Below are 12,577 nucleotides of genomic sequence, written 5' to 3'. Positions count from 1 at the left end.
ACTTTTGTAGGTTTTCAGGGTTTTTTTTCCTTAAAATATTCAATATTCTGTTGCTAAGGGTTGACCTCTAATTGTGAAGGAGCTTGTTCCTGTGGCCTCAAAACATTAACATGCTAGGAAACATCATGTTATTTGCCAACACGACTTCCTTTCACACCAGCCTCATTCCCCTATTTCTAGTTGCCTAAGAAGTAATTCACAGCAGAGAAACCTACAGTGTAGAAGAACAGAATTTTATTTTTGTTTTGGTTGGATATATAAAATTACTTAAGATGAGTGGCAGGTAAGTATTAGTTTTGGGCTCAGACTAAGCTTTGAATTTTGGCTCTGCTGCTTAAATGTTCCTTTCTACAAGTTACTTGGCTTTGTTAAGCCTCAGTTTCTGTATTTATAAAATGGAATTATTAATACCTACCCACAGAGCTGGTGGTAAGTAAATGAAATAATACTAGGCAATCTTTTTTACACATGAAGTTTACTAATAAATGTTAGCTCTTAAAATTCACAATATTCTTCAGAGCATGACATCACATATACCACTATTAAGGAATATTTTCAGCAAGTTTTAACATTTTCAATAATTTTTGCATCTGTCAATTTTAGTTAATATAAAATATGAGAAGACAGGATTGTGTTTTTACCACCAAATGTACGTCGCAAGGAAAGCATACATAAAATGTGGTAAAAGAGATTTGTATTTTCATATTTTGGCAAAGACATATAGGGAATTGATCAAATAATCAGAATATGCAGAAGCTGTGATTATATTTAGGCTCTTATGATATGAATGGGATACAGACCTGATAAGGTTTTTCCTTTAGGTTACAACAGGGATGAACTTTCTTCTGTTTAAATGCCATGGAAAGTTTTATACTTCATACTTTGTGTAGATTTTGAGAGTTATTCTCTTCGAATTCAAAGCTTTTGTTTTGCCAGATACATTGAAATGGAACTTTATTTAAAACTCAGTATTGAGTCTTTTTTTTTTTTTAAAGATTTTATTTATTTATTCATGATAGTCACAGAGAGACAGACAGAGAGGCAGAGACAGACAGAGGGAGAAGCAGGCTCCATGCAGAGAGCCCGACGTGGGATTCGATCCTGGGTCTCCAGGATTGCGCCCCGGGCCAAAGGCAGGCGCCAAACCGCTGCGCCACCCAGGGATCCCAGTATTGAGTCTTTTTTGAATTGATGTTGCCTATTGACATTTTTATTTCTGAAGTCAAAAATATCTGTGAACCGCCTAGTGTCATACACTGGAATATTTTCCACAAATGCTTTTCAGAGTCCTTTCTTGAAAACGTGGTACAGGCAAGGATTTTGAACACCTTAAGTTTTACAAAAGATATGTTAAGACAGTTTAGTCCTCAGTAGTTTGTGCTTTAGTGGGGACTCTATGGATGCTTTTACCTATAACGTAAGGAGAACACAGAGGCTCCTACGATCAGACACCTTTCACAAGGAACCTTGCAGTATAGGAGAAGAAATTATTCATCCAGACTGAGGGTTTCAGCAAAACTTAAGCAAGGATTTTTTTTCTTCCTCTTCTTACTTTTAAACATTTAAATTACACGAGAGGAAGATGAGTTCTGGAAATGCAGAGGCAGGAGATTTTGTTCAGGAATACTCAGGGACCGACTCTGCCCTCTGACTTTCCAGTCAGGATGTGGTTCTTGCTGGCGACAGATGAGTTTATTCACAAGCCATGAGTGCCAGTGTTTGTAAACATTCCTTTAATGGAAGAAAACAGAAAGCCAGTTGAAAGGTAAGCCTGAGTAGTGGCCTAGTGAGACTGGCTGTTTTCTCGATGCTGCTAGAGCTGGACCCAAGTGTGTTACAGCTGTGAATGCCAAGGTACGTCTGTGCCAAGATAGGCTGCATGCGTTTTGCTCTTTATAGCCACTGCCATTCGGTTAGGTTCTGTATCATTGGCTAAATGGGGTAGGAACTGGCTCGGGCCAAATAGATCAGGAGCGAGAGTCTGCTCTTCCTGCTTGTTACCTGTTGACATGTTACGCAGTTAATACAAGAATATATTCCTATGTCATTATTATGATCAGCCCCAGTTCCACTCCCCTCCCCACAGGTAACCACTGTTAAAATTTTGGGATGCGTTCTTCCAGACAATTTTCTGTGTACTTCACATATTTAAAGTATGTACATAGAGTTTGGGTTTTCTTTCTTTCTTTCTTTCTTTCTTTCTTTCTTTCTTTCTTTCTTTCTTTCTTTCTTCTTTCTATCGTTTTTTAAGTTTTTATTTATTCATGAGAGACACGGGGTGGGAATGAGGGAGAGGGAGAGAGAGAGAGAGAGAGAGAGAGAGAGGCAGGCAGAGACACAGGCAGAGGGAGAAGTAGGCTCCATGCAGGGAACCCGACATGGGACTCGATCCTGAGTCTCTAGAATCAGGCCCTGAACTGAAGGCGGCGCTAAACCACTGAGCCACCCGGGCTGCCCATAGTTTGGGTTTTCTTCAGGGTAGATGGGCTCATGTTGTGTTCATATTTTATGTGTTATGTGTATTTTTAAAAGTTAATGGCAACTCTTGAGTTCTTGGAATATATTTAGGGTTACTTTGCTCTTTTTTTAAAATCTGTATAGTATTCCATATTCATAATGTAGGTGTAACAATTTATTTAGCCAGTTCCCATTTGGTGCACAACTAGATGTATTTCTCTTTTAGGAACAACACTGTAGTAAATATCCTTGTGTGCCACATTTGCATGAATATTTTTATGGGACATACTGAGAAGTGGAATTGCTAGGATATATGCATTTATAGTTTTGATCCTGCCAAATTGTTCTTCAAAAGTTTATAATATATATATATATATATGGCATATGCGAGAGTTGATGAATAGATTTCAATAGGAATGGAAATAGGGGATTCTGTACAGATACAGAAGCATGAGTAAAAGCATGGAGGCAGGAGGGCCTAGTACATATGATGAGGGAAGAGGGAATAAAGAATCTGATATAGAGTTTAGGAGGTAAGAGGCTTTGGAAGATGAGTCTAGAAATGTAGGCTGGACCAAATAACAAAGTCCTTTTTTTTAAATTTTTTATTTATTTATGATAGTCACAGAGAGAGAGAGAGAGAGAGAGAGAGGCAGAGACATAGGCAGAGGGAGAAGCAGGCTCCATGCACCGGGAGCCCGATGTGGGATTCAATCCCGGGTCTCCAGGATCGCACCCTGGGCCAAAGCAGGCGCCAAACCGCTGCGCCACCCAGGGATCCCAACAAAGTACTTTTTAATGTGTTGTTCAGAAGTTTGAATTTGAATAGACAGTGGAAGCCTTTCAACATTTGTTGTTGTTGTTTTAAGATTTATTTATTAGAGAGCATATATGTGTATGCAGGTAGAGCCCGAGTTGGGGGAGAGGGAGAGGATTTCAAGTAGACTGCTGAGCCACAGCCTGCCTTGGGGCTTGATCTCAACCTTGATCCTGACTTGAGCCAAAACCAAGAGTCAGATGCTCAACTGACTGAGCCATCCAGGTGTCTCCCCTATAAAAAGATTTTACATGTGAGCTTTATTTCAAGAGCAGTAACTGTGAAGGCTAGGATTTTGAGGATGGAAGAGATTGGCTGTGAGGTTACAGTGATCATATGCTATAATGAAGGCCATAGCATGAGAGGAAGGAATCAGATTCAAGTGGTGGTACATATTTAAAATCAGTTTGTAAGTCTTGGTGGCTTAGAATGAGAAGTTAAAACATTGAATGTTGTAGCTTTCTGAGTGCATAGGTGGTGCCTTTTATGAAGTCAGTAAAAGTGGAATGAGAATTTTATTTGGGAAAGCCTAGGTTTGGGGAAAGTAATGGAAATTTTAATTAAAATATAAAGAAATAGAAGTTACTCCACTGATATATTCTATAAGATGTGTTCACTCTTTTATTGTGGTAAAATACACGTGACAAAAAATTTTAAATTTTAGCTATTTTTAATTGTATGGTTCAGTGTTATTAAGTACATTCATATCATTGTACAACCATCACCACCATCCTATCTCCAGAAGGAACTTCTTCCATCTTCCTAAATTGAAGCTCTGAATCCATTAAATAGTAAGTCCCCATTCCTCCCTACCCTGAGCCCCGGTAAGTACATTGGTAACCACAATTCTACTTTTCTATCTCTGTGAATTTGACTTTAGGTACCTCATAATCAGTAGATTCATAGAGTATTTGTCCTTCTGTGACTGGCTTATTTTACTTAGCATCATGTTTTCAAGTTTCATCCACCTTACACAGCACGTGTCAGAATTTCTTTTTATGAGAGAATAGTATTCCATTGTATGCATACACATTTTTAAAAAATCCATCTATTTGCCAGTGGATACTTGAGTTGCTTTTGTTGTGTTTTTTCGGGGGGGGGGGGCGAGGGGGTGGGCCTTTTGTTTTTAGAGTATGAACACAATAAAATTGAATTTGATAAAACTGTGCAAGCCATGGTACTGTTGTATAGATCCACTGTTAGGAAATAGTGTTTGTTGCCACCGAGAGGAGTACAAAAGGTATAACTCCTACATATCATGGCTACTGGAAAAATGACCTAAAATGCTTATCCTACCAGTCGGTAGACCCCATAATGGTCGGAGGTGTAGCATAAACAGGATTTAGAAGACCTGGGGTTTTTAATATAATCTTTGGGATTTTGAGAAGCTTTAGTAATATGTACACAATTTTGTGTACTTTGAAGTGCCCCAAATAGAGAGGTGTTGTAATATATATTGTAGTTTGGTTGACTGAGGAATCAGTTTTTGAAAGAATTTTGAAGGATTAAGTGGATGAAATAAAACATCCCCTGCACTGATGAACTAATCTAGGTGATACAGGTTTTTATAAGGTAGGGCTGGATGAGTTGCCATCAAGAAGGTGTTACCTGTTAATAGTAAAACTGTCTCCAAAATCTTGATTCCTTTGTTGTAATAATTTTCTGGTTGAAGTTACAATGAGAAAGAGAGGTGAGAATCAGTATATGAGGGAGATGCATTACTCTTTAGAAAACACATACTCACTTGCCTTGTTCTCTGCAGTCCATTACTCTCTAGCAGAGTTGTGATTGTGGACCTGCTGTCTGAATTGTGACTTCTGTTAATACATTTCAGTACAATTCCATCTTAGGAAAATGTGTTGAGAACTCATTAACGTATGCTTTTCCTTGATGTTCTTTTCCTATCAAAACATACACCCACATATATTGCTGCACATCAAATTTTCATAACATTTGGCACTGGAAAATTGAAAAGCATGCACAGAATACAAAACACAGATGAAGATGGTAATGGAAAATTAAAACAACAGATTAAAAAGAATCTCTGGAGACTTAAAGTAGTTCTTTCTTGGATGACTAAAGTTATAGGATAGCTCTTTAGCTTTATTTCTTTCAGTGTCATTGTAAAAGATAAGCTATTAGAAGGTAGTTGGTGATTTAAATGAGATGTTTAGCATGTGGAGACACTTTGTGAATGTTGTCTGTTAAATTTATTATTTATTATTATTTCTAATCTATGGGTTTGAGGCTGAGAGGTGTTTTAGTGGCTTGAGAGCATCAGTCAGATAAGTTGCTGTTCTTAGTTGAAAATTGCTTGTTTTACCTCTACAGTGTTTGAATATGGACTCTCTCTCCCAGATTAGTCTCTGTAATTAGAGATTTTCTTAAATACTCTTACCACATTATCTTTTATTTAATACTGAGAAGTGCAGATGGCGCAGGATGTGTAATTAAAATAATAAGATTATCAGAACACTTGCTTAATAAATAATACTTTTACCTCCTCAGTTTTCCTTTTTTTAAATTGGATATTTATATCCAATTGCAGGAGAGAACTAAGTAGACTAACTTAGTTGGCCACATCTCCCTAGCCTTGGCAGAAAGCTCTGATAAACTGTAATAAACTTTATTAGAATATCTGAGCATATCCAATTTATTATGTCCAAGCCAAACTACTGAAAGCTCCCTCCTTAAATCTTCTGAGGTCTTCCCTATCTCCCTAAGTAACTCTGTCCTTTGTGTTGCTGAGCCTAGAGAAACCTTGGAGTCACCATTGCCTCTTCCTTTTTTTCCTCCAACTCCACCATCCGGTGTGTGAACAGAGTTGTTGTCATTTTATCTTTAAAATAGGCACATAGTTTCCTCACGAGTGATGTGTCCACTGCTTTCCCCCTGGTGTAAGGCTCAGTCATCTCTACTTCCATAGTCAAGTAGCCACCTAATTGATCTCTGCTGCTTCTTCTCTCCTGCCTTACCATCTTTCTCTGCTCACCAGCCAGACTCCCACTGAGCTTTCTTGGCTCAGATGTTGATCTTCCTTGGCTCAAAATTTAGAATAAAAAGCTGAAGGCCTTCATGATCAGTGGTGTCCCCCAGAACATGTGCGTCCACACTCCCACCCACACTCATGTAATGTCTCATTTAGTATCCACCTACAGTCTCTGTGTTCTAGTCACGCTGGTCTCCTGCTTCAGGAATCTTGGACCTGCTGTTTATTTCATTCGCATGGAATCCTCCTTTCAACACCTCCTTCAGATCTTGGCTCAAATAGTACCTCAGTGAGGGCTTATTTAAAGTTGTACCCCATCTCCTGTCCTTGTCCTTTCCTACTTGGTTTCTCTTCATAGCATTTACCACCATGTGAAATTCTTAATTATTGTGTTAACTCTGCCAAGGACTTTGGTCTGATTTGTGCACTGAAGTGTCCTTGGTGCTTAAAAAAGGGCTGCCACATTGTAGTTGTTCAAATATTTGTTAAGCTAGTGAATTTGTCGAGAAAGGAGAGGTTGCTTGAAGGCATGAATTAGAGCCACACACTGGATCATCGCCCCCATAATTGGAATAAAGATTAAGTGCAAACATTTTTTTTAAATGAACTTAAATCATAAGTACTTCTTGAACATTAAAATATTCCTAGGAACATGTTTTATTTTGATTCTAACATTGTGGCATTAGCAGACATTGTAATTGTGCTTGCAAAGTAAATAAATGTTTATGCCTCCTCAGGGGGCCAGTGTTTTAGATACTTTCCCATATAAGCATTATTACTGCAGCTTTTTTCTGGTATTAGCCGCAGACACATTGTGAGTGCTGACAAGTTACATGTCCAGTAAGTTTCTGACCTGTGATTTCTGACTCCAAGTCCAGAACTTGATCGGCACATTCTTGTATCACTCATGACAACATACTCTTTTAAGTCACCAAAATTTACGTTTTATTTTAAATAAAGAGCTCCCTGAGCAACTAAGCTGAAGGAGAAATAACAAACTCCGTTTACCCATAAACACTTTTATAAGTATGTATGTACATAAAAAGTACTAAGAAAGTAGAATTGAATTTGATTCAGTCTCTTCACCATTTATTTAGTTTCCTCTCAAGTCTTGGAATGGAAAGAAGCTTCTATTGATTTGTTTTGAATAAACGTGTAGTAGGGTTTATGAGCTGATTTGCTTTACTACTACTACTACTGCTACTATTACTACTCTTCCTTCCCTAATGTCCTTTACTCAGCACTTTTGAACTACTGGTTTTTCATGTCCCTCTCCACTTTCCCCACCCTCCTACCTTTGGTCTCGTGGACAGGTAACAACTTGCTAACACCAGTCCGTTTGAAAAAGGATAGTTTTGTGTGTGTGTGTGTGTGTGTGTGTGTGTGTGTGTATGTGTGTGTGCACATGTGTGTTTATGTTTAAATTATACCTGTGTTTACTGTGCCATCTAGAATTCTAGCGAAAATACGGATGCACATCGTGGTTGAATCCTGAGTGTTTGTGATGTTAAGGGTAGCAGCAGCAGCAGGCCACTTTGATGGAAGTTGTTAAGCTTACTGAAGATTAGGACATACATTTTTAAGAAAAGGGTTTTCCCATTTGGGAGTCCCTTCAAAGTAAAATTAACCGAATACTCTATCTTTCAAAATTGTTAGGTCACAAGTGTCCTTTAGTTATTGAGCCTTATTGATCCTGAGTTTAGCCTCTTAGTTGTAGGTTCTGATGTCCCCTTGTTCCTCATTGGAAAAGGACTTAAGGTTTTATTATCAGAATGGGAATCAGAGCAGTTCATTATTGTTGGAAAGATTCTTTGAAAATTATTCAATCAGATTTAGCTTTAGATTTATTATAATCCTTTTTAGCATTGCCAAAAACTAGAGTTGAAGTTCCTGGAATATGTGATTTTCATACTTTGATAATAGTGGTGGTTAATTTTCTGTCATCATATATAACTGGACTGTTGCTGAGGACTTGGTTTGCCAAACTTGTTTAAAATTCAAGTGTCCAAAGAACACATCAAGTACATTACATTATCTAATTTGAAAGACTTTGTTTCATCAATTCAGCATTTGCTATTTTTCTTTTTAAACATTTTTTATACATAAATAACTTGGGAGAATTTACGTAAAAATACCAACTTGGCTCACATATCATACATTGTAGGCACTGAAAACATTTAAAAGATTGTTCGCTTCTAGTCTCACCTATTTCATTTTTTTCTTTCCTTTATTCTTATATTATCATGTGATGTTAAAGTCTGTTTTTCACACTGCTCCTGCAGTTCAGGGATGTGGGAGAGTGGGGCAAAATAGCATGTGCAGAGGCCAGGAGATCTAAAACACCATAGTGTGTTCTGAGAGATGTGTAAGTTCCAGTGTGGCTAGAACATACGTTGTCTTTGTATGAGTTTGGAGAGGACCAGAAGCTGGATCAGAAAAGACCCTGTGGGAATGCAGTTCTCCATCTAGATACTAAACCCAGAACCCTGTATTCTTTCATTCCTTTCTTAACTTTGTGTTCTTTTCTTATCCAAATTTAATTCTTCAAGAGTAAGTCCACCTGGATATATGTTAAAAGCTGGCAAATTTGTGTCACTTTTTAATGGTCTTAAATTTTTCTGTAAGATTTCTGGTGATTTAAGGGTAAAGAATAAAATTTAGAATAAAAAAATATGTGAGAAATCAAAAACTTTTTTGAAGTATTTTCTGACCTTAGATTCTTGATTTAATGGGTAGTCTTGCCCCTTGTTTAGAAATAAAGTTGAAGGACAAAAATAAAGGACAACTTAAGAGTCCGTGATTTACAAAGTGACCTGCTAGTTGTCATGAAATGAATTTAGTGGGTTACAACTAGCATTTAAATAAATTCATGATAGAATAGGATACAATATAACTACAGGAGTGTGTATCAGGTTGTTATGTAAAAATGTAGGTTGGGTTGGGGTAAGCAAAGTTTGAAAAATTCTATTCAATATTTGTATATGCTTTTAGCATTTCTATCTGTATTTTAAAGATAGTATCCATTAATTTACTCAGGTATTTGAGAACCCACTGTCTCTCTTTCTCACCCCATCTCCCATTCATTGGGGCACTACTATGTGTCAGATAGTATTCTAAAGCCTGTACATGTATTAACTAATTTTTTTTCTCCCATTTTTTGAATGTTATTTTTATCTCAAATTTTCAAAAGGAGAAGATAAGTTGCCTAGTGATTATTAACTTGCCTGAAATTGTATAGCTGGTAAATTGTGTATCTGGGATTCACATTCAGAACCAGGCAGTCTTTTCTTCAGAGACCTTTCTTCTAACCATCAAGCTTTATGGTCACCTATGTGAAAACACCTCTCTCAAGGCATTGTGATAAATGCTGGAGGTATGTCTGAAATGGTTCTTGATCTCATGGAGCTTAGATATTTACAAATATATTTATAATCTACATTTGTTAAAATATATAAATACATACAGACATACCCAGTGTAGGAAAACACATGTATAATTAGCGTATTCCCATGTTACAAATTTCAGTATTATCGACTATAATTTCCATTGTATGGATATGCCATAATTTATTCTTGTGTTAGAAAGAAATCCCCAGTCCTATTCTCAGTAAGTAATAGTGCAGTGAACATCAGAATGCATTCATCATTGCCGTTTCAGATTACTGTGTGAGGCTGTTTGTAAAAGCACAAAAATTTCAAGTTACTGGCATCTGTTTCTAATTTTCTGAAGTTTATACTTTAGCAGTAGTGCTGATCTACCTTCAAAATGGTTGTATGTTAAGTATTCAATAGTTACAAACAAAGCAAAATTCAGCAGTCAAAAATGGTATTCTGGGTTAAGCTGTCTTCTTTCAAAATCTTTGTTGTTCTTAATATTGTCATTGTAGCATGTATAAACCATTCCTAAATATTTTCTTTCATTCACTTAAGTATTTATGTGTCTAGAGCATATCATGAACTTTCTCCTTTTAGTTGTCAATCATGTATCCAAATGGAGTTTATAACATTTTCATGTAATTAGATCATTAGTGCCTAGTGTATTCCAGGTCTTTGGTAGTTAGATAATAGGTTTAGAAAGGCAAAGACAGCAGCTCTTCTCTTGGACATAGCATAGTGAAGGAGGCTGTAACAACTAGCATTGAAATGTATTGGACTCTTATAAGAAGTGAAATGTTTTGTAGACAGATCCACAGCCTTTAATACACATTAATTTTGAAATTCAAAGGTATGTAGTTGGGCATCAGAATTTCTGACGGCCATTCCTATTATCCGTTCTTTTGGATATTAATGCTTATAAAATGAGTTAAACAGAAGGGTTAATGCTATTATTGATGAAGACAGTGTTTAAAAGACCCTTTCAAGTTTTTTTACAATAGCAGTTTGACTCTTAAATAATTCTGCAAGATTTTGTTTCAGCAATTTAAAAAATGGTTTCTTTGAGTCATCTAACTTGTTACTCAACAGTGGCATGCAGTGTGGAAGCCTGGTTTCCATTCAAATTTGAAGTCGCTTAGGAGTTTCCTGTCCTTAATTTGGGGGATTTTTTTTTCAGTGCTTTTTGTTTCTCTTTTAGTTTAACAGTGTTTTGAGGCACTGAAGGGAGCTGTCCATCTGTGCTTTTTTAAAGTTCTGTTTTATTTTGTTTGTATTTTTAATTAGCGATAAACTGTGAATGAATGGCCTCACCTCTCTTAGCTAATAAATTTCTCCTCCCATGAGGCTAATACTGGTACTAGTTTATGGGACAGGGCCCAGTTGGAAAAATATAGCAGTATACCCTTTTTTGGGGGGGTTTGTTTTTTGAAGTAGGCTCCACACCCAACATGAGGCTTGAACTCATGACCCTGAGATCAAGAGTCACAGTCTTTACCAGCTGAGTCAGCCAGGCGCCCTGGCAGTGTACCCTCTTAAGGAAAATACCTTTCATGCTCATTTGGTCACCTAAAATTTATATTGATAACTACTGTGATTTTCAGGTTATCTTCAAAAGGTCTTCAAGTGTATAGCTTCATGAAAATAGTAGATTTCATTTGTAGGAATCAAATGGAGTTTCTGATTTTAGTGAGTGTATATGATCCTGATTCTTAGTGGCTTTACTTTAGTGTGTATAGTCTTAAGTTACAAACCATTTACATATGTTAACTGGGTTTTGAATGAGAAGCACTTGTAAAATTGTTATATCAGCTGGATTAAAAAGCAAACATAACTGTTGGACTTGATTTCTTCTAGAAGATTGATTGGCATAGCAGATTACTTAAATCTCTGAGCTTCCATCTCCTCACTGTAAAAGGAGGCACCTTGTCAGTCTTAGGAGTGGGAGGTAAGGATGAAATAACATGAAAGTGCTCAGCACAGTTTTTGGTGCGGTATCAGCAAGTGTTAGTCTCAGTACCACCCCTTTTCTCCAACAGTATTCTCTGACAATACTGTAGTACAAGAGTGCTGGTGTTTTGGCTAGAAGATCTAGATTTAAGTCCTAGTTCTTTTACTGCTATGCTTTCTTGGATCAGTCCCTTGACCAGAGTGTTTCTCCTCTATAAAATAAGGTTCTGAAAGTTAAATGAGGTAATGAGTGAGTGCTTCAGATCTAGGCTTTTATTCTTTATTATCTAGCATATTTATTATATCTTGTTTTATTTCCCAATAGTTGACATTAATTTTTATGTGCAGGGGGAAGGAGCTATACTTCAGAACATTAACCTCATGGTTGTGTGGAGGATGCATTTATTTAGAGGCACAGAGTACCTATCAGAAGCAATGCCAGTGTTTCCAGGTAGTTTTAACATATAAAATCAGGTGGGAAGGGTTAGGGGGTTACAGGGAGTGGTGTAACAATCAGTTTTAAAAAGATGGCTGTGGGGCAGCCCCGGTGGCGCAGCGGTTTAACGCTGCCTGCAGCCCAGGGTGTATCCTGGAGAGCCGGGATCGAGTCCCATGTTGGGGTCCCTGTATGGAGCCTGCTTCTCCCTCTGCCTGTGTCTCTCTCTGCCTCTCTCTCTTTCTTTCTCTGTGTGGGTCTCTCATGAATAAATAAATAAAATCTTAAAAAAAAAAAAAAAAAAAGATGGCTGGACCAGGTCCCTTGATTCTGTTCTTGGTTAGTTTCTTCCTGCCTAGTCTGGTAGAGTTCTCTCCTACGTGCAATCCTGGTGCTATTATCAGCTTTCTGAAGAGTGACCTACATTTTGCAATCTGCATTCCCCACAACCTGCAATAAATTTAAATCTCAGAAATACGTAATTTTCAGACATTGGATTTTGAAAGGTTTTCATCAATTGAGTCTATTTTTTTTAAACAGGAAATAGTTCCACTTTC

At 37.2% G+C, this 12,577-nt stretch overlaps 1 protein-coding gene across 7 annotated transcripts in view; it reads left to right on the top strand.

The window, feature by feature from the left end:
• RBPJ (recombination signal binding protein for immunoglobulin kappa J region) overlaps window positions 1-12,577 on the top strand; it is a 225,027-nt gene that overhangs the window by 144,565 nt on the left and 67,885 nt on the right. Inside the window, exon 1 of one of the 7 annotated variants that reach the window (XM_041751589.1) lies at window positions 4,413-12,035. The exons of the other annotated variants lie outside the window; for them this stretch is intronic. The gene's annotated coding sequence lies outside the window, so the exon portion shown is untranslated. Of the gene's footprint in view, window positions 1-4,412; window positions 12,036-12,577 lie in introns of those variants that run through there. 7 annotated transcript variants of the gene reach the window in all.

The sequence above is a fragment of the Vulpes lagopus genome, chromosome 4, assembly GCF_018345385.1.
Source record: "Vulpes lagopus strain Blue_001 chromosome 4, ASM1834538v1, whole genome shotgun sequence".
Lineage (NCBI taxonomy): Eukaryota > Metazoa > Chordata > Mammalia > Carnivora > Canidae > Vulpes > Vulpes lagopus.
Note: the sequence above shows the minus strand (reverse complement) of the source record. Positions and strands in the feature narration are given on the sequence as shown.